This window comes from Corythoichthys intestinalis, chromosome 6 (assembly GCF_030265065.1).
Source record: "Corythoichthys intestinalis isolate RoL2023-P3 chromosome 6, ASM3026506v1, whole genome shotgun sequence".
Classification (NCBI taxonomy): domain Eukaryota; kingdom Metazoa; phylum Chordata; class Actinopteri; order Syngnathiformes; family Syngnathidae; genus Corythoichthys; species Corythoichthys intestinalis.
This window is the reverse complement of record NC_080400.1, coordinates 42,161,629-42,184,838: the sequence shown is the minus strand read 5'-3', so window position 1 is coordinate 42,184,838 and position 23,210 is coordinate 42,161,629. Positions and strand designations below refer to the sequence as shown.

At 40.1% G+C, this 23,210-nt stretch overlaps 1 long non-coding RNA gene across 1 annotated transcript in view; it reads left to right on the top strand.

The window, feature by feature from the left end:
• The first annotated feature begins 493 nt into the window (after positions 1-493).
• Positions 494-23,210, top strand: part of LOC130917037 (uncharacterized) — a 46,024-nt gene continuing 23,307 nt past the window's right edge. Inside the window, exon 1 of the long non-coding RNA XR_009063407.1 lies at positions 494-2,563. This is a non-coding gene — a long non-coding RNA (uncharacterized LOC130917037). The remainder of the gene's footprint in view (positions 2,564-23,210) is intronic.

Below are 23,210 nucleotides of genomic sequence, written 5' to 3'. Positions count from 1 at the left end.
TATCTTATCAGTCATGTTTAGCCTTTTCCATTTTCTAACAATTGCTGACACTGTTGACTTATTCTCACCAAGCTGCTTTCCAATTGTCCCATAGCCTTTTCCAGCTTTGTGGAGCTCAACAATATTTTCTCTGGTGTCTTTCAAAAGCTCTCTGGTCCATCTCATGGTAGCAGTTAGATTATGACTGACTGGAGTGTGCACAGGGACAATATTGACCTCAAACAGGTGGTTTGTGGGCGGGGTTACTCATGGGGTAAAAGTGGACTTTTTTTTAAAGGTAGACTGACATCTCTTTGAGTGTCATATTTATTGCTGATTCTCAGGGTTACACATACTTATGAACCCCAGTAAATTACAAATAATGATTTTTAAAAAATCATACAATGTGATTTCTGGATTTTTATTTAGAATATGTCTCTATAAGTGGAAATGCATCTATGATTGAAATTTCAGACCTGTACTTATTTTCTAAGTGGGTCAACTTGCAAAATCATAATGGGTAACAATATTTTTGCTTGCTTATATGTCAGCTCGAGAAAAAATATCTATGATACAGTTGTTCATCGCGATAGTTTCTGGGTAATATTTCTTCCTAAGAAATAGTTAGGGTGAGAGGCCTACATATTGATCAATATCAGTATATGAAGAAAGTGGCCTGGACCGATTGCAATTCTGGTTATTGCACTGGAGTTGCCTTGTGGACAGACAGCAATGCAAGATGTGTGTACGTGCATGTAGGGGTGTTTGGGTGCGCGTGTGTGAGAAGCTTTGTCTGCTTGCTGCAAGCTCTTACCATCAAAGCAGCTAATATTAGCATGTCACCCAAGACATGCTCTATTTGGACACAAAGCAAGTGATAAATGAGTGTAGCTGTCCTCTCTCACCCGTGCTATAGCTTTTTATGTGTGTGCGTCTATTTGTGTCTACGTGGGAGCAATCGCACACAAATATGTGTCAACAGCAAGGGTAATTTAAAAACTGGTAACGTCAGTGATTTTTGAGCACCAGAGTGTAGGGGGCGTTCCATCATTCCAGATGCGATTTTCTGTACTTAAATGCAGCTGCATGAAGAAGACAGCGCCCAATGTGGAACCTGGCCAAAGAGGCTTCCAGATAAGCTAGGATGCAGACACACCCAGTCGGTCAGGCAGCCAGGTCGGGAGGACAAGAAGAATAGAAAAGGGCAGTGTGATCTCAAACACTTGCGTTCCTCACTCGCCCCTCACCCCCTCCCAAGTCTCTGTTTGCCTCCGTCGCTGATTTGAGGCTACAGTTGGTTGTATGTCACCACTCTCCCTTTCTGCTCCATCTGTCCCTCCCCCATCATCTCTCCTCTTTCTCCCCCTTTTCTCTTCATTTCTCCCTTCTCTCTGTCTCCCTCTCTCCGCACCAAAGCCTGGGGGAGCCAATGGAGATTATATGTAGCCTCTATAAGCCAAAGCACATCATGTAGCAATGTTTCTTCGGCCCCATCTCACTTGCACGCTGTCGGCTTCTCCTTCAGTCTCTGAAGGGATAACGGGATTGATGTCGGCCCACAGGAGAACAGAAAGAACGTAGGGGAGAAAGAAAAAGGAAACATATCGAGTTTGCAGAAGGGAGCAGAGGATTTCCTTCAAGGGCGCAAAACTGACAATGGCAAGGTGGAAAAAAAACAAGCAAAGGTCCACCCCTTTCTACTCCTCCCTCTCAGTTTACCTCTCTCGCTCACTCATCTGATATGGAAGTAAGAGCGAGCCTCAAGCTGTAACTGATTACAGCTGTGGGACAAATTCATGGATGATATTTCTCCTCCCTTTCTCTGTTTGTTTCATGTTTCCTCTCTTGCCAAAAGAAAATCGCCTCTCCTTTCCGCTTTGAATAGAAAAAGCAGAAAATAAATTGGTTTAGTCCTGTTCCTTGTATGTATTGACAAGTGTATGTGTGCGTCTGTGTCCAACCTGCTCTTTAAACCCTCAAGTTCAAACACAAAATTGGTGTAGACGCGGGTGCATTGAAGGTAAAAGAAAAGTCCCCACTCCCCCCACTTCCACCTCTTCTTACCGCTCAGTTAGTGAGGTTGCATACTGGAATGCTTCACTGGCACTGGGCACCCGGCTTCAAGCGCTCATGCTGTTGCTTGATGGTCGTTCACTTTGACGCCCCCTTTTTTAACATCTGACGCTTGCGTATCACTTCCACCTATTTTCCAGAGAGAGGAATTACATCGCTTACTCTAGAGAGAGAGAGAGAGAGAGAGAGAGAGAGAGAGAGAGTGTGTACACATGGTTCATTCCGGCTCGGTCTACCACCCATCTTATGCCTCTCTTGCCTCTGCCATCACTCTCCTTCCTTTTATTCTGTCCAATTGTGAGCTGTGGGCTTAAAACCATGATTCTTCTTTGGGTGAAGTCATGATTATTTAAACCAAAACAAACTGTTGATGCTACCTGGAATCTTCTTGCTGTGCTGCTGTAACTTCAAATCTGAGCTTTCTCTCTCTGCCTGTTTTTCTTCTTCCTCTTCTGAGCAGGCGAGTGAGCGAGGAGACAAACAAGCGGGAGTCTCCTAGTCTGAAAAGGAGGTGAGTGACTTTCATGCGGAATACTATTCCTCCCCACTTCCATCTCAGCTTCCTATCTGATTCCTGTGCTTTAGACCACCGTGGTAGCATGATGAAACCACAGAGCTCTGTGATTTGGTTTGCCTGAGCTTAGTGCTGCCCTAGAACCTCGCTTAATTAAGAATCTCTGATGGCGCATGTGTTGAAAGCTTTAGCAGTGGTGTCAGACATGCTATAGTACTGTATTATAGCGATTGTGCAGTCTGAGTTTGAGTTCTCATATTCTGGAATCACCTTTTTCATCCGCATCTTGAGAACACTGACTTAGCATCCTTTGCACAAATTCAATTGGAGATCTTTGTTTTGTTGTAAGGCAGCCGCAGAATGGTACCTGATGCAAGGAGGCTTTTTTAAAGTGCTGTATTGTTCAGGCGAGGAGGGGCAGGGGGAGGGACAGAGAGTGAAAGTGTTAGAAATAGGGGGGTGTATTCAGGCCAATGTTGTGTCTGGCAGGCGCTTGCACTTGCGATGTTCAATGTATACAGGGGCAGCGAAGTTGGCAATCGCTAGGGTTCATAATTAAGAAACATATGTGCCAGTGGGATTGGCAAGACCGCAGTCCTTTTGCTGGCAAAGAAAATGCGCATGCGAGATTCAGCATTGCTAAGCTGCTCTGTCCTCATTTGACTTTTCAACAAGTTTCCTAACAAAGAGTAGGAGGAGAGCGGCGATGCGAAAAGGCTAAAGGATATGTGTAGTCCATGTGGAGATGTGTCTTTCTCTGTCCCTGAGACCCTAACTTGTGACGTTGTGCTTTCATGTCCACGGGTTAGGCTCTCGGGATCTGAGAGGGGTTCGCGGTCGCCGCCGTCACCTACACATCCCCGCCTCTCGTCGAACAATGTCGTGGCACTCCTTTCCTACAGCTTCCCAGTTCAGCTCCTCGTGCAAACTGCGTGTCACCTTGGCTTTTCCTCTTATCAGGCTGCTGCACCTTGCACCGACTTACATGGAGTAGTGAGCAATTTAGTTAGCTATACTAGCGTTTGCATGTGCAGGCCGTTGGAGGTGCTTTAACATTGGGAGATGCCACGTATACACGTCGAAAGGAATAAGGTTTTGAAACAAGGGTTCTACTCCTGAAAATAGTTTTAGACTAGCATAGTATCAACAAGTAACGTTTGTCAGCCAATTCAGATGTACAAAATATTTTAGTAAACGTGACAAGTGACAGCATTTTAAAATAGTTATAACACTGTAATAATGATGACAATAACACTTCATTCGGGTAGTTACTTGAAAGCGGTTTGCAGTCATAATCATTTGACTATTACAAAAGAAGAGGAATTTGAAACAGGCAATGTTATCCCTTTGCAATAAAAGTGGCTAAAGAATACTGATTAAAAAAGAAAAAGATTTAGTTATCTGCTGGTTAGCAAGAACAGCTTTTTGAATGCGAATAAGCCAATTATTACTGGCTGGTAGTCAGTATAAGTCGAATTTGCTATCGTTTTGTATCCCAGATTTGTGCCGCAGGCCTGTGTGTGCGTTCACCTGTATGACTTGAGAGCAGCACAGCGTAATGTCAAGAGCGTGACCACGACAGCTCTGTACATTATGTGCTTGACCTCAGCGACCCTTCAGCGCCATTCAAGATGACTAAAATGAACTGACACACATCCCTGCTTTTGTAGCATCCTCTTTTTCATACTATAACACTATAAAGGCGTCTAGAGAGCTTTGCAATATTTTCTTCAACCTTCATAAATGACTGATGTTTAATACTGGTCTAAATGATAATACAGTAGTTTTTTTTTTTTTATCTCATTGATTATTGCATAACTTTAAATTAGTGCTCAATGTGAATGCATGACCTTTCAGTTTTTGTATTTGCATGAGTGGCTTCAAATTATATGAACATTCACTATTTAAGTTTTGACATGAGTGAATTCCTGTAATGCATTCTGCACGATATTTTAGATTGTAGTCTGTTTCAGTTCTTCTGGAAATTCCTTTAGGCCTTTTCTGCGTTGTTTTTTTTGCTTTTAAAGTATACTCAACAGACAATAATGTAATCTAAAAAGAGCCGATAGAAGAGCTGCCTGGTTTGATTTTGAATGACTCTGTGAGTGATGTTTCATAATGTGTTTATCACTGAAGTTGTAGTTTGCATGCATACCAACGCAAAGAATATTTTATCATTTGTACAGCTCCCAAATCCAACATCTTATCATTGCAGATGTCCCTAATGTTTTTGATACGACGTGCCAATGTGATCATACTTGAAAGTGGATTCCGAGAGGGATTTCTGTCATGTTAATTAACAAATATGGATTTTAACTTCAACCCCCACTGTGCTGCTAATCTGCTGCTTTAGCAATTCTCTTACGTAATGCTTTTGTAAGCCTCGCCTCTCCTTTTGCCACCAACCTTCTGCTTCCAAATGTTATTTGTGCAGCTTTGTAGAAAAAAAAAAAAAAACACCTGAGCGACTTGGGGTGTCGCAGATAAGCCTGGAGTGGTTTCAGGCTTGCTTCTCTATTGTTCTGCTCCTTCACACTCGCTGTCTGTACACTGTGTCCCCATGGCAGTGTGAGGCAGACTGACTGAGGGAGTAGTGGGCTTATACCCGCCACAATAAGCTGCTTTATCAACCTGACGTTATCCTTGATTGAATTTTTTGCAAAAGAGATACAAGCGTGTCATCTACTTCTGAATGGATGGAAATAATTCTGAATGCACCTTGGGAAGCTGATTTTATGATTTGATCCTGCATTTCAGACAGATTAGGTTCAAACGTAGATGAAAACCGTTTGTCTTTTAAGGCAGTTCAGATCACCTCGGTATGAATGCATTCCAAATTTCTATGCGTATCATTTTTGGGTGGAGGAAATCTTTCGTTTTGTAATCAACCGCGGACTGCAACATTTCTGAAACAGTCAATTATATATTGAGTTAATTGAATTATGCATTTGGCGGAAAACACTCAGGTTACCTCCAATTTGGCCAAACTTGAAAATTGTCCTATATACATGTGTGATGCATCATTGGAAAGCTTAAAATCTCAATTTTCTGTGGGAAGATTTTTTTTTTTTTTTTTAAACAGGAGGGCATTTAAAAAAAAAAAATTAAACCACTAAACCTTAACTTGAGGTGAGAGCATTAGTGAGAATAATTAAAGACACCATGATTTTAATGAGATATTATCACGTACTTACCTGGTTTCGATCCAAAAACTCTGTGTAGCATGTCTCACCGAGTGTCAAGAATGGCCACAGCTGGATTTTATGGGTGAAACACGGTAATATAACAAGGGTCACAATGCAAACATCGCAGACACCAAGGAGTGGTTGAGATTTTTAAAAAAAATATTTACCCTTTTAAACTTTTTTTTTCAATTTTTCTTTATTTGAATCGATTATTTATCATCTAAAATACCAGGGGAAATGCAACAGTAACAAAATAAATACGATTAAGCGATTGTTATGAGGTAGATATCCGGGAACTATTTACCAACAGTATTTTTGTATTGTGACGCAATTTGTTTTAAAGTTTAAAATATACGAGTGAATAATTTTATAAAGTCGTTTTTTTTTTTAACCTAAATATTGGACATCAATTAATAATTCTAAGCTAAAAATGATAGACATTTTGAATTATGAACGGACAAATTAAAAATAGTTCGGGGGCTTAATGTGCCATGAAACTGCTATGGCAGCATATTGTTCTATCAAACACAACAGTTCTTTTTGCTTAAAATACCGCAGTTTATTTTCAAGAGGGGTGCAAGAGCAGAAAATGCTTTTTTAGCCGTGTCTGTGTTTTCCGCCATATATCAGTTATATTGACTAGATTTCTTTCATCACGTTGGTTTGCGCAACTTTTGAAGAATATTTGAGTGTGTAAGACCATATTGACTTGAATAATAACAGATTTAAAAAATATTTATCGGGATGTAGGGATGCCCTATAAATGGCTGCAAAATCATTTAAATGAAGCACAGATCATGTGCCATTGTGAATTGTATTTTATGATGGGTTCATGCCATTATTATACTGTAGGTGTACATGGTGATGATCACATACTTTTCCAATGCCACCCAACTGCTTCCTCATGCAGTACATGATTGATGTTAGGGTGCATCTTTTAGTGAAGCACGTGTCCAAGGGTGCCGTTAGCATGCAGGCATGAACTGCAGGTATAAGAGTGGAGTCTATGGACCGTTATGTAGTAAACCGCTGCTGTTAAACCCATACTGTCTTGAGAATCTGTTCAGTGTAATGATTCTGTTAGATTACATGTGAACACTTGAATAATTGATTGGAGGAACAATGTGGAATGCAGTGACTGCTGGCTGGGAATCTTTGTGCACTGTACCGTTTTGTGTCAAGTTTGCACTCACCGTACTGCAGTTTCTTTCTTTTTTCTGCCACACCCTTTTGTGCTCAGAGCTTTGTCTCCCTTGCAGAAAGGAAGAGGCTATGTATGAAGGGAAAAAGCAGTCTCTGTTCTTTCACTTTTGACAACATGGCTGTAAACGTTGGCGCACCAGCTTTGCGTGTGTGAATCAAGCAGTTCTCCCGTTCATCAGTCCTGTGCACATTGGGAGGAGCAGCAAGATGGCATGGTGGCTTCTTTTCATGCCAGTGTATGCTAGGTAGGAAGCCTTAAGCCTCAACATCTTACCATTCCATTTAGAATAATTACACATACTCATTTTTTATTTTTCGTTTGTCAAAGTCAGACTCGCGGGCCAAGTTTGGCCCCAAGTGTAATTATAGTTGGCCTGCATGATGTGTCAAATTAGAGGTCAGTTGGCTGTATATTGTGCATGTACCATGAGTACTAGGGTCATTCCACAATTAGAGGACATTTGGGCTCCAAAATTCTTGAAAAATAAGCCCTCACTTTTCTGATGTTCTGCTATATAATTATCAATAATAAGTAATAAACAATCAACGATTTTATTAGCTCAGTTTGAAGATCAGTGGTAAAAATTTGATTACATTCATTTATCTATTTTTTAGCATTTACAAAATTTGGCATAATCACCTATAATAGCTTTTTTCTCAGGACTAGAAGATTGCCGTTTTGCGAGCTGTTATAAAAAGGTCAAGAAAAAAAAAAAGTCTTATTCTGATCAGGTTTGCATGAGATAGCTTTGATTGAATTTCTCTGTCTAATTATATTATTTAAAAACAATTAAATAAAGAAGTGAGGACATAAATTTGCTCAACCTATTCTTTTAGCATATCATGTAATTAACAGCTTCTACCATGCAAAACGGGATATCATAACAGGGTTGCATGCATGTTGTGCAACACATGTTCAACAAATAATAATGTAATTAAAATACTATGTTTATTTTTAAAAAAATGTTACCACGAGACATCAATTAAATGAATTAAAAAAAACAAAAAAAAAAAACATTTCAACTGTTTTATTTGAGATTCGATTTTGTCATTTTAATTTTTTCGATTTTGTCTCAGGACAGGTAAATTTACCCAGAAACTGCATGTTTTAGTATTTTCTACGTGGAGTATTCAAAATTTGAAATTTGGGATAAAAATGTCCCCCCAATTCTGGAATGGCCAACTACAAGTCCAAGAAAGCTTTGCTAGTTGTGGCAGTTCATGGTAGTTAAAAAGAATGATAATACTAAGGGGCTGTGAGATATCAATAGAACTGTTATGTGGCAAGATAACAAATATTAATAAAGTTAACAAAAAAATAAATCACATTCATGAGCAATTATCGAAAATAGATAGAAAATTACGAACATTTCCGAATGTAGCCCGGAAACAGCCGAATGGGGCTGTGACGTCACAGCCAGGAAACAAAAGGTCGAGGCAGGTGCCATCGTTGTTTATTGACGACAGAGTTGCGTTCGTGTTTTATCAAAAAATCGCTAAAATGGTTCAAACCTGTCGTGCTATGTGGTGTACAAATAGCCATTTGTCGCAATGTAGTACCCATGAGTTCCCGAACGAGAGAAAAACAGCTGGACTACGCGGACAATGAGTAAAGTTCGTCCGTGCAAAGAGGGCTAATTTTGCAGACCCAGCCTCCGGCACGGTTTTGTGTGGTGCGCATTTTACACCTGAAAGCTATTCGAACTATGGACAAATGAAATCAGGTTTTGCTAAGAAATTGCTGCTGAAAGCGGATGCGGTGCTCACCATACACGCGCAGCCACCTAAATGTCCCAAAATATCAAGAAAGAGGACGATGACTGGCACTGATGAGACCACCCCACCACACCAGGCAAAGCAAAGGAGGGGAGCAGCCAAGCTCGAAATGGCCAGAGTGAGTACTCTTTTATAATAAAAAACATATCACGCATTAGATATAGGACTGGAGACATGTATAAATTATCGCTCGTAAAATATATACAACAAATCCTTTAATCCCATTCATATTTGTGTCTGTTGGCAGAGCGAAAACCTATGATAGCTCGATAAATGATACTTATTCTATACATTATTTTATTTTGCGGTCACGGTGTATCAGCTTCACAAAAAGAAATGCAAAACAAACCATTCGGTGTTTCCCACACGATCTGTTGCCGATGTTTCATCAGTGTGATTGCTCCCCTCAATGATTGTTTCATTAGGCTGCATTGGCTTTCGTTTGGGCTCAAATTGATAACCCGAAACACCAAAGAAAGGTTCATAACTTTCCTCGTCACTATTAGAAGAACGTTTGTTACGTTGGATTCGTCACTGCAACTAGAAACAAAATTGTCCGCCATCACCGCCGCTATTCAGTACCAAGCACTGAGCCGGTTGTTTCCTTGTTGTGACGTCACGCACACAATATGCTAGATTTCCGGGATCTCGGGCGCCGGTCATTTTAGCTTGACAATCGATCCAAATTTCTATCATTTTCTTGGTGTTGCGATGTGTGAAATTACATGAAGTGGCATGATATGAATCCAAAAGGCATGCGTTTATGGATAAATGATGGAATATTAGCATTTCCCCAGGTGTTGTAATACTCTTTAAAACCAACAGTTAACCTCCTTTTGTGTTGCAGTCATTAACAATAATGCTACCACTCCCCTTGCCCAAATCACGAGACAAGTGGGAGCTAGATTTTCTACCCATGAATGAAATTAATGAAACAAGAAGGTATCTGGCATGAATCAGTGTGTATCAGAGTTAATCCAAGTGGAGCAAATTGAGCTTGAAAAAAATATTTCCGTAGAAACAATGTATAAACATTTTCACTCCAATCCTAACTGTTAAGTATTCAAAGGTTATATTTTTAATGTAGGACTGTCTTATTGTAGGGTTGTGTCGTTGTTAGCCTGTGGGAAAAAAAGAGTTTTCTATTAAATAAATCTAAGGTCTTTAGGCACATGAAGACAAAATAATGATTTTATGCATAGTCTACATAATTGAGAAAACTGCTGGGGTGCTTCAATTCAAATTTGATTCCTCATGCTTTTATCATTTAAAATCTAGCTTTTTCCAGTCTCACTTTTTTTGCACCAAGCAAAAGACACGAAGAGAGTCAAAAAAACCCTCATGAGAGAACTTTTTACGCAGGATGAAAAGAAAGAAATACAAGAGAAAGAGATAATGAGATACAAGAAAGTTACCTGAACGTTAAGAGGTAATATGACAAAGGGTGTGTCGTAATCAGCTTATAGCTTAAATGGGATACAGTATATACGTATCAGTGGTGGACGCTGGTCTTTCAAGGAGAAGTTCAAAGAGTGTCCACCTGTGAGTGCTTTGTGACAGTGGAGGGGCTCAGCGGTACCCGCTGCTCGGTAGGGACAGAAACTGCAGGATGACCGAAGTCAGTATCCAACCACAATCAGCTACAAAAAATTAAAATAAATAAATAAATAAAAAGATAACGCCAGAAATAGAAACTTGATTTTTCGCTAGTTATTTTTAACAAAGAATGTGTCGCGAGTACAGAGGTGGGTAGAGTAGCCAATAATATTACCAGAGGGGGAGTTTCACTTTTGGGTCACGGGGGCACAACATATTGATGACCCCGAAACGCAGTGTCAGCAATAAAATTAACTTACAAGAATATTTATAATAATAGGTTGACAATGAGCGTTTTTTTGTTGTTTCCCATCATTCTTGAGGGGAATTCTAAATCAGGCTGCTTAGGGAATACTTTTCGCCAGGATCGTCATCCATTGCATATGGTACGCCCGCCGGTGTCGTGCCAATGTAAATACCCCAGTCAAAAATTGTATCCCCTGAGCGGAGCATATGGAGGTAGATTTGTATCTTTATTATACAATTTTAAAAAAGTTGCTTCAATCAAAATATACATTTTCAATCAAAAAAGTCGCTTAAATCCAAAAAAAAAAAATTGTGTTTGCAAAAATAAATTTGAAATTCAAAAAAGAATGCATGTGAAAGGTATTTTTCCTTTATTTTAATTATTTATTTATTTTTTTGATTAAAGCAACTTTTTTAAATTGAAGTAATGTTGATATGTGTTTGGGCCACATTTTGGCTAGGATGTTTTTGTCTTTATTATTCAATCAAAAAATAAGTTGCTTCAAACAAATATATATATATTTTCAAAAGGAAAAATCACTTCAATCAAACAAAGAAAAAATTCTATCATAGAAAACGTTTTTGAATGCAAAAAAATATTTGAGATTGAAAAATATGCATGTGAACAGTTTTCTTTCATTGAGGCAATCCTTTTTGTGTTTGGGCCAGATTATGGGTAGGACATTTGTGTCTAAATCATTCAATCCCCCCAAAAAGTTGCTTCATTAAAAAAAAAAAAAAAAAAAAAAAAAAAGAAAAAAAATCATTTGAAAAGGTTAGGGTTAGGGTTAAAATTGCCCTCCCCTATTTTTTTTTTTTTTTTTTTGGGGGGGGGGGTCATATGCAAAGCAAATGACCGTCTATGGTGCTAGTCACATTCTGCAACATGTTGTTGCAGTTTTATTGCTTTACAACTTTCATATACGTATATAGGAAAGTCAATTTCATGCAATTACACTTTTCGCCCACAAGGGGGCCTGGCCCCCCATTAAAATCCGCTTATGAATATTACTCAAGTAAAAGTAGCCATCCAAAATATGCACTCAACTACAAGTAAAAAAGTATCTATTGAAAAGAATACTCAAGTAATGTGTAAATTTGTAACTGCTTATTTTTGTTTGATTTTTTTTTAACAATGGTATTTTTTTTCTCTCAGCACAAACCTATCTATATTAATCGGTGTTATAATGATACTACCCATTACATAATAACATCAAGCCAAAGAAATACAAAAAAAAAATTTAAAAAAATCATTGAATTCCCACGAGAGAAAAATATTCATCAAAAGAGGATGAGTGCCCTCTAGGGAAGAAAATAATTCCTAGTTTGAATAGTGAATATTGTAGTTCCTTCATAGATACTATTAAGAAACTAAAAGGATCATATCTCCGGTTTTCCGTGGTCACTCGGTGCCAAAGAAGAACTGGGAGGGAGGTTAAAATCTGCGCTTTCGAGTCATGTTGAGGGCAGCGCTCTGTGTCAAATACTTAATTTTTTACAGTGCCTTAAAGACAACACGTGATTGAACAGGCTGGCGTGAATCTAGAACGGCAAGCTTGCATTTGATTGGTGTAATGGAGGCATGATTATTGTTGCGACGTCTCATTGGTGAAATTGGTAGAGCTACTCTTGGCATCCCTGGCAAAAAAATACAATTAATAAATATAGTATGTAGAATAAAGAGGAAAAATGTAATGACTCTTGTGTAGCCCAAAGTAGCAGAGTAAGAGGAGCGTTTTTCGTCACAAATCTACTCAAGTAAAAGTAAAATGTATAGTTTAGTAAAACTACTCTTAGAAGTACATAATTCTCAGCAAGTTACTCAAGTAAATGTAACAAAGTACACGCAACGCGTTACTACCCACCCTCTGCACTAGGATGATAAGGAGCTGTTCGATTTTGCCCAGCAAGAAAATCCCGATTATTTTATCTCAAACCCAGTTTTCTGATATCGATTCCAATTTTTTGGCAAAATAATATTAATGACAAATAAAGCATTCGGAAAGTCTTCTATTTAAACTTATTTTTTCTAAATTAGAATTGAAAGTGCCAGTGAATTTAACTGTGTTAGTACACACAACACAATCCTTTGGTATTAAGAGCATTTTATTTATACAACAGATTCCAGCTCCTTTCTTAATTAAAGCGATAATGAAAGAGAGCGCATATAGCATTTGAAACCAAATCAAACATGAGAAAAGATGAGAAAACATGAGAAATTCAGTCAGTCTGTAAACCAAAGAGTCTGTCACCAAGTCAGTCTGCCAACAAGCTAGCCAGGCATAGGTGATGTGCCGTCTCTCTGGTCTTACTTACATAAATTAATAATCGTGCCAAACTGTCACTCAGTAGTAACAATATGCAAGGTGGCAATCACCTTGTCTAAACAAACACAAATATGCACCCCAGTGAAGTTAACAAACAGAATCATCCCTTAGGTTTATGAACACCTCATCTTTACAAAAGACGTCTGGTCAAAAACATTAATGGGCCAATGAACAATGTGCATATAGATTTAATTTTCAAATGTACACCTATGCTTTTTGCCAAAATATGTTATTGTATAGACAAGTTTCCAACGTACTTCTGCTTTACTTCTGCATTTCTGCTAGCGACTTCAGTTTTGCATGTTCTCTAACCAAAAAAACAATGGAGCTAGAGTGCCATCACTCGTAAGAATCCTCAAAAATTTGGAAATACCGCATCGATCTGCCATCATCATTGCATGGGAGGACAACATGAAGAAATGGCTAAAAGTCACCACAACCAAATTTACAAACAAATTAAATGGCAGTGGATGGAAACGCAATCAGAAACCTAAAAAACACCGAGGCATCCAGTACCTATTCCTGCACATCAACAAAGTTGAATGTGTCCTAATGCATGAATATGGGAATTTTGCGTTCATGAAGTTAGATTTGGAACATAGACAGTGCCACCACAAAGCAATAACAGGTACAATTATGTTCAATTTGATTACAATTCTGTGTGTTGCGTCACAGCTGAGACTTCATTAGCTTTGCTAATTGTAGCTATACAACAATAAAGAAACAAAAAATAAACACTCACTTACTACAAGTCATACACGGGCTTTTAACCCTAAATGCATAAATGCAAGTGGTAAATGTTTTTTGTTTGTTCGTTTACAGTTGGAAAACGCTGTTAGGCAAGGGAAGACAACTTAAAGTATGATGTACACTTACAGTATGTTGATGGACATATATCGAGACTACGTGCATTCTAACTTGATGATGGAAGGCTCGATTCATGCTCCACATTTGTTAACATTTTTCTAATCATTTTAATAAATTGCGATTTATTGACCTGTTTTGCAAATGCACCAATTGTTTTAAATAAACAAGAAATGGAATCATGTTGTCCAAAAGTTTTATTGCAATCAATATCTGCAAAAAAATGAGTGACATACTATTTGTATTTATATGTACTGTACATGTGTGATGAGCTCATAATGCCATAACTATAATCTAACCAGATGAAAAATATCTTGTAGTGTTTCTTTGTAACAACAAAATCTTTGTCAGCCTTTCTGCCATCGGCAACTGTAATATGATTTGTCATTTTTTCACTTAAGTGGCCAACGTATCAATCTATACCTCATGTTAACACAGGCTGCACCGATTGTTAGAATTATGTCCACGATCAACAAAGTGATAAGAACAAACATACAATCTTTTAGGTGGATCCTTTAGGTTTAAAGCACGTCCTTATATTCTGCTTTTGATTTCGATTTAAAGTGCGTACAACAGGAGAAAAAAAGTGTTAAATAGGATTATTATGTGAATTAGAATAGTATTTTGAGACAAGTCGACTATATACAACAATTTAGCAAAGCGCAGATGATGAGAAATTAGTCTTTTAATCTGCCGGTTAGCCACGCCTACCATTATAGGGCTCTAGCGTCCCCAACAGGTGGATGACGTCAGCGGAGTCACGATTTCATCTGATTTAGTATGCAGCCCATTGAGGGGGAATTATTCACAACAAGGAAAACGTGACGAAGAGAGTCGCAAAATGTCATTGTTTCAGTCTCTCGACTCCAATATTTTTACAGGATACTCTTTTTATCCAAGTATTTTTCCCCAATAGCTAAATAAATGGCATGGGCACGACAAATAACAGTCTTGTGCTACATGCAATATGAAATAATAAAAATGCATTTATTCAAGACGACATGGCAAAATTACTCCATAATGGTCAAAACTGTCGACTTCACCTTTACTGTCTCACCTCCCGAACGATATTTTATGCCACCTAAATCGAGCTTATGTCATTTCCCTTCCCCGGCTTCGGAGAATGTAAACAAAATCACACATTCCGTATATATAGGCGCTTCCAAGAGTTCACACGCAGCACAGAAAATCCTTGAGCCTCATCTACGTCGTGCTGAATCCATTTTTACAGATTCCGTGGATTCCTCTGGTTTGATTTTGCTGTTTTAACTTTGTCTACTCACTGCTTACTTCAACCGCACTTCATATTGTTCTGTCTAAACCAGAAGTCCGAATCAGAAAATCTCAAAGGTGGCCCCGCCCATGTTTCATTCAGGAAACCTATCTATTAAAACACAAAACAACAAGTCGTGTTTTTAGTTACTGTAATCTAGAGGCAGCAATCTTGACAGGCAAAGGAGACAGAGTGACAGACACGCAAACACATATACTTTCATACTTGTGATGTCCAAGATGGCAGCGCGGAAGCACGCAGTGTCTCACGGCTCGCCCATTCAGTGCTTGTTTTTGCATTTTATTTTTGTAAGTTTGTGTTTTTTTCATACACTCACCTAAGCACTACTTCAATACACCAGCCAGGACCTCGTTGACATCGGTTACCCTCACAAGACAGCCATCACGAGGGACTTTTACTACTCCCATAACATCCCTGACGAAGCAGCAAGAGCCCCGAACTCTCCTTGGATTGTTGTCGGGTCTGAGAAGCGGCGAAGGAGGAAGAGGAAGGAGAAGCGCTGCCGAAGGTCTGGCATTCGGCAAAGGATATGAGACCATCCGCACAAGCCACCCCTGCAAAGCCTGTACCTCACCAACGTCAGATCCCTCCCTCACAAAACGGAGGATTTGAAACTACAACTTACTGGAAACCGCTATGTCCACGATTGCTGCGCTGTCATCACTGGCGGATGGCGTGGCTCAGTGGTAGAGTAGTTGTCTCCCAACCCAGAGGTTGTGGGTTCAATTCTCTGCCCTGATGAACTCGCCTAAGTATCCTTGAGCAAGACACTGAACCCCACATTGCTCCTGGTGTTGTGTCACCAGTGGGTAGATGGCGATGTAGTGTAAAACGCCTTGAGCGCCTTGAAAGGTGGAAAAGCGCTATATGAGTATAGCTATATAAGTATATCATTACGGAGACGTGGCTCCACTCGGGCAGCAGTACTCCCAAAGTTCTACCAGCATGTTAAATGCCCAACCTTCAAGGTCTTCCCAAACCAGAAGCCCTGGATGACCAGCCAGGTCTGCCCCCTCTTCAAAGCCTGCGATGCTGCCTTCAGGTCAGGAGACTGTGCTTTCTACAGCATGGCCCGCGCTGACTTGAATAAGGGAATTAAAAGGGCCAAAGTGGACTACAGGAGGAAAATAGAGTCCCACTTCAACAGCAACAGGCTACGGGAGGGGTGGAGGGGCCTGCAGGACATTACCAACTTCCGGGGCTCGGACATCACGCCAGGAGACCTGAGCAAGTCGCTGGCAGACAAGCTGAACTCCTTCTTCGCCCGGTTTGAACCACCACAGCGACACTCACCCACTCCAGCCCCGCCCACACCCCTCTCAGGACGCAGCACCCCCCAATCACCATAGAGGAGCCTCATGTGAGGAACGTCTTACAGTCAGTAAACCCCAGGAAGGCTGCGGTGCTGAACGGCGTACCAGGTAAAGTACTCAGAGAATGTGCAAACCAGCTGTCCCACGTGTTCTGCAGGATCTTCAACCTCTCCCTGTCCCAAGCAGTCATCCAAACCTGCCTGAAATCTGCTACCATCATCCCGGTTCCCAAGAAGACACCAGTAACTGGCCCAAACGACTAACGCCCTGTTGCCCTCACCCCATTAATTATAAAGTGCATCAAGAGGCTGGTTCTCCGGTACATCAAGGACAGTCTCCCCCCCACACTCAACCTTCACTAGTTCACATACCGAGCAAACAGATCCACAGAGGATGCCATCGCCACAGCTCTACACGCGGTGCTGAGTCACCTGGGACAGCCGCAGAACTATGACAGGGAGCTCTTTGTGGATTATAGTTCTGCATTAAACACCATCATCCCGGACATTCTCATCACAAGCTGGACATCCTGGGCCTTCTGCCCCTCACATGCTACTGAATCAAGGACTTCCTGTCCAACAGACCCCAGATTGTGAGACTTGGCCCCCACCATTCTTCCACCCGCACACTGAGCACCGGCTCACCACAGGGCTAATTGCTGAGCCCCCTCCTGCACTGCCTCTACACCTACGACTGCAATCCAATCCACAGGAGACCATCGTCAACAACACCATCATCAAGTTTGCTGATGACACCAAAGTGGTTGGACTAATCCAGTACTTCTCAAATAGTGGGGCGGGCCCCCCTAGGGGGGCGCAGAGCAATGCCAGGGGTGGCGTATGTGACCTTGGGGAACATATTTTTTTGCCATACTACAATAATGTATTATTTTCAAAGTGTGCACAGTATTTTTGAACAAAACAAGAGCACACAGCAAAGAGCACTGGAGATATGACGAGTTAAGACGAGGAAATATGACTAAGCGTATGTAGCATTTGCCTTTGACGATTAATACAGTGATTTTATACTTTAACTCTTGCAAGCCACTTTAAAAAATTATATTTATGCAATATTGAATGCCTTCACCGTCAACTGCTGCTACTTCAATTTTTTGCACTGCCTGAACATAGGACTACCTCATACATATTCTATACTATTTAGATTTTATACTATTATTCTTGCAAGTCACTGTTGAGATTTTTACTTGTGCAATATTCAATGCCTTCACTGTCAACTGCTGCTACTTCAATTATTTGCACTGCCTGAACATAGGACTACCTCTTAGATTTATTTAGATTTTATACTTTATTTTTGCAAGCCACTTTCAAGATTTTTTTTTACTTGTCCTTCACTGTAAAGGGAGATGCTCCACAATTTCATTGTACAACCGTATAATGAAATAAAGGGTTATTCTATTCTATTCTATTCTATTCTATTCTATTCTATTCTATTCTATTCTATTCTATTCTATTCTATTCTATAGTGCAATAAACACTCAGCCAGATGTTGCGCTATATTACTCTCCGTCTTTGTATTGGACATGAAAGTGTACAGACGAGGTAATTGAGGAAGTGCATGTTTTATTTGACAATCCACTGCAATCCTTCTACATACTACTCCTTCTAAAAAAAATAGCATATTGTGATAATGTTCATTGTTTTCTGTAATGTACTGATAAACATTAAACTTTCATATAATTTAGATTCATTACACACAACTGAAGTAGTTCAAGCCTTTTATTGTTTTAATATTGATGATTTTGGCAAAAAAATCAAGAAAAACCAAAAATCTGTATCTCCAAAAAATAGCATATCATGAAAAGGTACTCTAAAGAAGCTATTAACCTAATCATCTGAATCAACGAATTAACTCAAAACCCCTGCGAAAGATTCCTGAAGCTTTTAAAAACTCCCAGCCTGGCTGAGGCTAAGCGAATAGGCTGTTCCCATAGTGCTGTATCAAGGCACCTCAGTGGGAAGTCTGTGGGAAGGAAAAAGTGTGTCAGGAAACGCTGCACAATCAGAAGAGGGGACCGCACGCTGAGAAAGATTGTGGAGAAGGGCCGATTCCAGACCTTAGGGGAACTGCAGAAACAGTGGACTGAGTCTGGAGTAGAAACATCCAGAGCCACCTTCCACAGGCGTGTGCTGGAAATGGCAGAAGCGCCTGACCTGGGCTAAAGAGAAGCAGCACTGGACTGTTGCTCAGTGGTCAGAGTACTTTTTTCAGACGAAAGCAAATTTTGCATGTAATTTGAAAATCAAGGTGCCAGAGTTTGGAGGAAGACTGGGGAGAAGGAAATGCTAAAATGCCTGAAGTCCAGTGTCAAGTACCCACAGTCAGTGATGGTCTGGGGTGCCATGTCAGCTGCTGGTGTTGGTCTACTGTGTTTTTATCAAGAGCAGGGTCAATGCAGCTAGCGATCAGCAGATTTTGGAGCACTTCATGCTTCCAACTGCTAAAAAGCTTGATGGACATGAAGATTTCATTTTTCAGCACGACCTGGCACCTGCTAACAGTGCCCAAACCACTGGTAAATGGTTTACTGACCATGGAATTACTGTGCTCAATTGGCCTGCCAACTCTCCTGACCTGAACCCCATAGAGCAGGGGCCCCCAACCTTTTTTGCACCACGGATTGGTGTTATTTGGGTCTTTTTTTCACGGACCGGTGTTCTGACAAATTTTGCAACCCATCAAAAATTGCAACGATGCGGTTCTGTGCATTCGCGTCACGTTAAACATAGCCGCAAAATGCGCAAATGCTGCGGTTCCAAAGTAAACACTACAAACTTTCTTGAAAGAAAGGAATATTAACTTACGTTTGATCATGGAAGGACGTGTAGAAAAGTTCTCCACAGATACATCCTGCCATGTTAGCTGCACACAACAACTGCACACCGATCTCACCATAACGACTTCGCCTTGTTGTTAAGCATTAATTAAGAAACCTGCTTCACAAAGATACAATGTTGGAAATTGTACCAAGGTTTTCAGTGCTCTCGTAGAGATGTCAGGATATTCCGGAATGACTTTAATCCAGAACCTCGGTAGAGTTGTTGTCTCAAATGTACGTTTAATAAGGTCGCCGTCATTTGCGATTTCTACAAGTTGATCCTCCTGTTGCACAGACATGCTCGAATAACTCGGTTTATTGACAAACGGGTCACAAATCCACTCCTTCGCAGTTCGTGGGTCTTCGAGGTTGTAGGCTCGTCAGGTGCCCTTTTCGCCGTAAAAATATCTCCAAAGACATCTGTTTTCCAGTCATCTTTGCTCGTGTGGGGGCTAATTATTTTCGGGAACAAATGTGCTGCGGCCGCGGCCTGGTAATACGTTATGATCGAGGACAAGCGCACACAGATATATTATACACAAACTAGATGTACTGCTAGCAGTCCAATTAATGGATTTCTATGACAACCTTTCTAATCTATCCCATAGTATTATATCTAGAGTAGACAGGGATATTGGTGTGTTAAGCAGGGGCACAGGGTTAATTCGGCCAGAATGCGGTCGTTATTAAATTATTATTTCTGTGTGGCCTGGTAGCAAATGCGCCACGGACCGGTACTGTTTCGTGGCCCGGCAGATGGGGACCCCTGCCATAGGGAATCTGCGGGATATTGTGAAGAGGAAGTTGAGAGACACCAGACCCAACACTGTGGTTGAGCCTAAGGCCGCTATCGAAGCATCCTGGGCCTCCATAACACCTCAGCAGTGCCACAGACTGATTGACTCCATGCCACGCCGCAGTGAAGCAGTCATTTCTGCAAAAGGATTCCCGACCAAGTATTGAGTGCATAGCTGATATAATTAATTGAAGGTTGACTTTTTTGTATTAAAAACTCTTTTTGGTATTGGTATATGCTAATTTTTTGAGATAGGGATTTTTTGTTTTTCTGGACTTTTTTGCCAAAATCTTCAATACTAAAACAATTGAAGGCTTGAACTACTTCAGTTGTGTGTAATGAACGTAAAATATATGAAAGTCTAATGTTTATCAGTACATTACAGAAAATAATGAACTTTATCACAACATGCTAATTTTTTGAGAAGGAATAGGTATGCAACAAAACTTTAAGTACATCATGAGACAATACACTTAATCATGGCGTTATGCAATTTGTGTCCAAAGTTGGCTGGGCAAAAGTTGCAGAATTGCCAGTAGCCATGGTTGTTGTTCTTGTTGGTTAATAGACAAGAGAGCGGAAATGCAGGGGAAACTACGTTGGCATAGATTAAAAAATGGTCGGGTTCGAACGTACCGATATGAACGTTTTTAACATATATTTAACCAGAAAAGTCGGTTTTGGTTCAAAATCAATTATTCAAGCAGCCTTAAGCTGAGCTTCCCTTGCATTCTTTGAGCAATCGCCACTGATATGTACACTGGGGAAAATAAGTATTTAGTCAACCACTAATTGTGCAAGTTCTCCCACTTGAAAATATTAGAGAGGCCTGTAATTGTCAACATGGGTAAACCTCAACCATGAGAGACAATGTGAAAAAAACCCAGAAAATCACATTGTTTGATTTTTAAATAATTTATTTGCAAATCATTGTGGAAAATAAGTATTTGGTCAATACCAAAAGTTCATCTCGATACTTTGTTATGTACCCTTTGTTGGCAATAACGGAGGCCAACCGTTTTTTTGTAACTCTTCACAAGCCTTTTACACACTGTTGCTGGTATTTTGGCCCATTCCTCCATCCAGATCTCCTCTAGAGCAGTGATGTTTTGGGGCTGTGTTGGGCAACACGGACTTTCAAATCCCTTCTCAGATTTTCTATGGGGTTGAGATCTGGAGACTGGCTAAGCCACTCCAGGACCTTGACATGCTTCTTTCGAAGCCACTCCTTTGTTGCCCTGGCTGTGTGTTTGGGATTATTGTTATGCTGAAAGACCCAGCCACGTCTCATCTTCAATGCCCTTGCTGATGGAAGGAGATTTTCCCTCAAAATCTCTCGATACATGGCCCATTCATTCTTTCCTTTACACAGATCAGTCATCCTGGTCCCTTTGCAGAAAAACAGCCCCAAACAGTGACGTGCAGTGAGGTTCATGGTTGGTAAGGCACTGACTCCTTTAGTGTCAGATTTACAAATATATAAACCACAAAGGGTAGCTTATTCAATTGGCCACTGGTTATTTAATATCTCATCAGCATTCTTCACAATACACGAACACACGGTAGATATTAGATACGTAAAAGTAAGAAAATAATATGTATTTGCTCGACACCTTCAGTGTGTTGGCCGTCGCAATTCTAAAATTCATGCAACATAAATGAGAGTAAAGAGTGGTGTACAAAACCACAGATTTCAATTTTGACCTTTAGTTAAATATTCAGTTGTTTTTGAAACTTTTCTGATACTTTAATCAATTTAAAACAGATTGCTCTTCAAAAACCATGAAAAGAAGAACAAAGAATATTTTATATAAGATCAAAATTTTGTTTTTAAATAGTCTATTGTATTTTGCTTAGTCTAATCTCTTTATTAAAAGATTGAAATGAAAATTGTTTGTGGTCCTACCTTTATTTGTAGATGAAGTCCATGTGCCTGCCCTTTGCCACAAAAACCTCTTTACTTTGTTGTAAAAGTCTTCATTTTCCTTTAGTTTTAAAAGTCTCTCCGACACAATGGAGACGATTGCTTCAATTAGATCGTTCTGTATTCTATTTGACAAGCCAGAAAACAGTGGATGTGTCCAAAAGTCTCGCTAATCTTTCATCTTTCTCAGCAAAAGCATGCAATAGTTCCACATAATTGTCACAATTAGAAGAGCTTGCCCTCTCATCATTACCACGAAATGCTAACTCCTGTTTAGCTAGGAAGCAGGTTGCATTAATGAGGTCTTTCAAAATTGTTTGGTTTTCCTTTACCTTAGCATTGTGGATGCTAACGTGTGTGGTCGATCTCTCATGTTTGCTGAGGCAAATTTTTCATGTCACAATATCCCATGTTAGTCCAGACATTGGCACAAGTTGAGAACAAAAGGCAGGGAAAGCAGTTAAGACGATTTTTCGAAGGATAGCCACATAGCCAGTCTTTTCGGGTGTACCACTCCGTTTGAAAAGAGCGAGTTATCTTCTGTCCCGTAGTTTGAAGCAAGCCTTTTAGCTCCGGCGTTGGTTTTACCTGTGTTAATCACGTCCACTTTTGACTGAAAGTCCAGTTATGAGAAATTTTTAAGCTTAGATATATAATCCTCTTCCATTTTGGGAGTCCGACATAGCAAAATACAATACGGCTCGCAGCAGTGCACTTGACTCGCCTGGCGCCAAGTACCCGTTGGCTCACATACGCCCCCCTTCAGTGCGGCAGAGTACTATCTGCCTCAACCTGATCCTTTTCATTGCGGTTTTTTTCCCCATCAGCAAAACTAAATACGTCTCTAACAAACATTAAAGTTTAAGGGTTAAACACATTAGCCAGACTGTGGAAAATCAGGTCAAATAAGCATATCTGTAAACATTATAACGGCGACATGCAGATATACGGCAATCCGCACGCTCCAATTGCATGTATCAACCCAGTTTGTGATGGATTGCTCATTCAGAGGTGAGGCTTTACTCGTTGCTGCCACACCTCGTTTCATTTCTTTATTTGAACAGGAAATTGGCAAATTCAGCGATTTTGATTATAAAAAATGTTCAAAATTAGTCATACATAAAGATCAGTGGACAAATATTAATATAAATTTGATGTTATAATTATTTTTTGTCATGATGACAGGTGAGGCTCTGCCTCCCCTGACCGCACGTCACTGGCCCCAAAGCATGATGTTTCCACCCCTATGCTTTGTGGGTATGGGGTTATTCGGATGAAATTCAG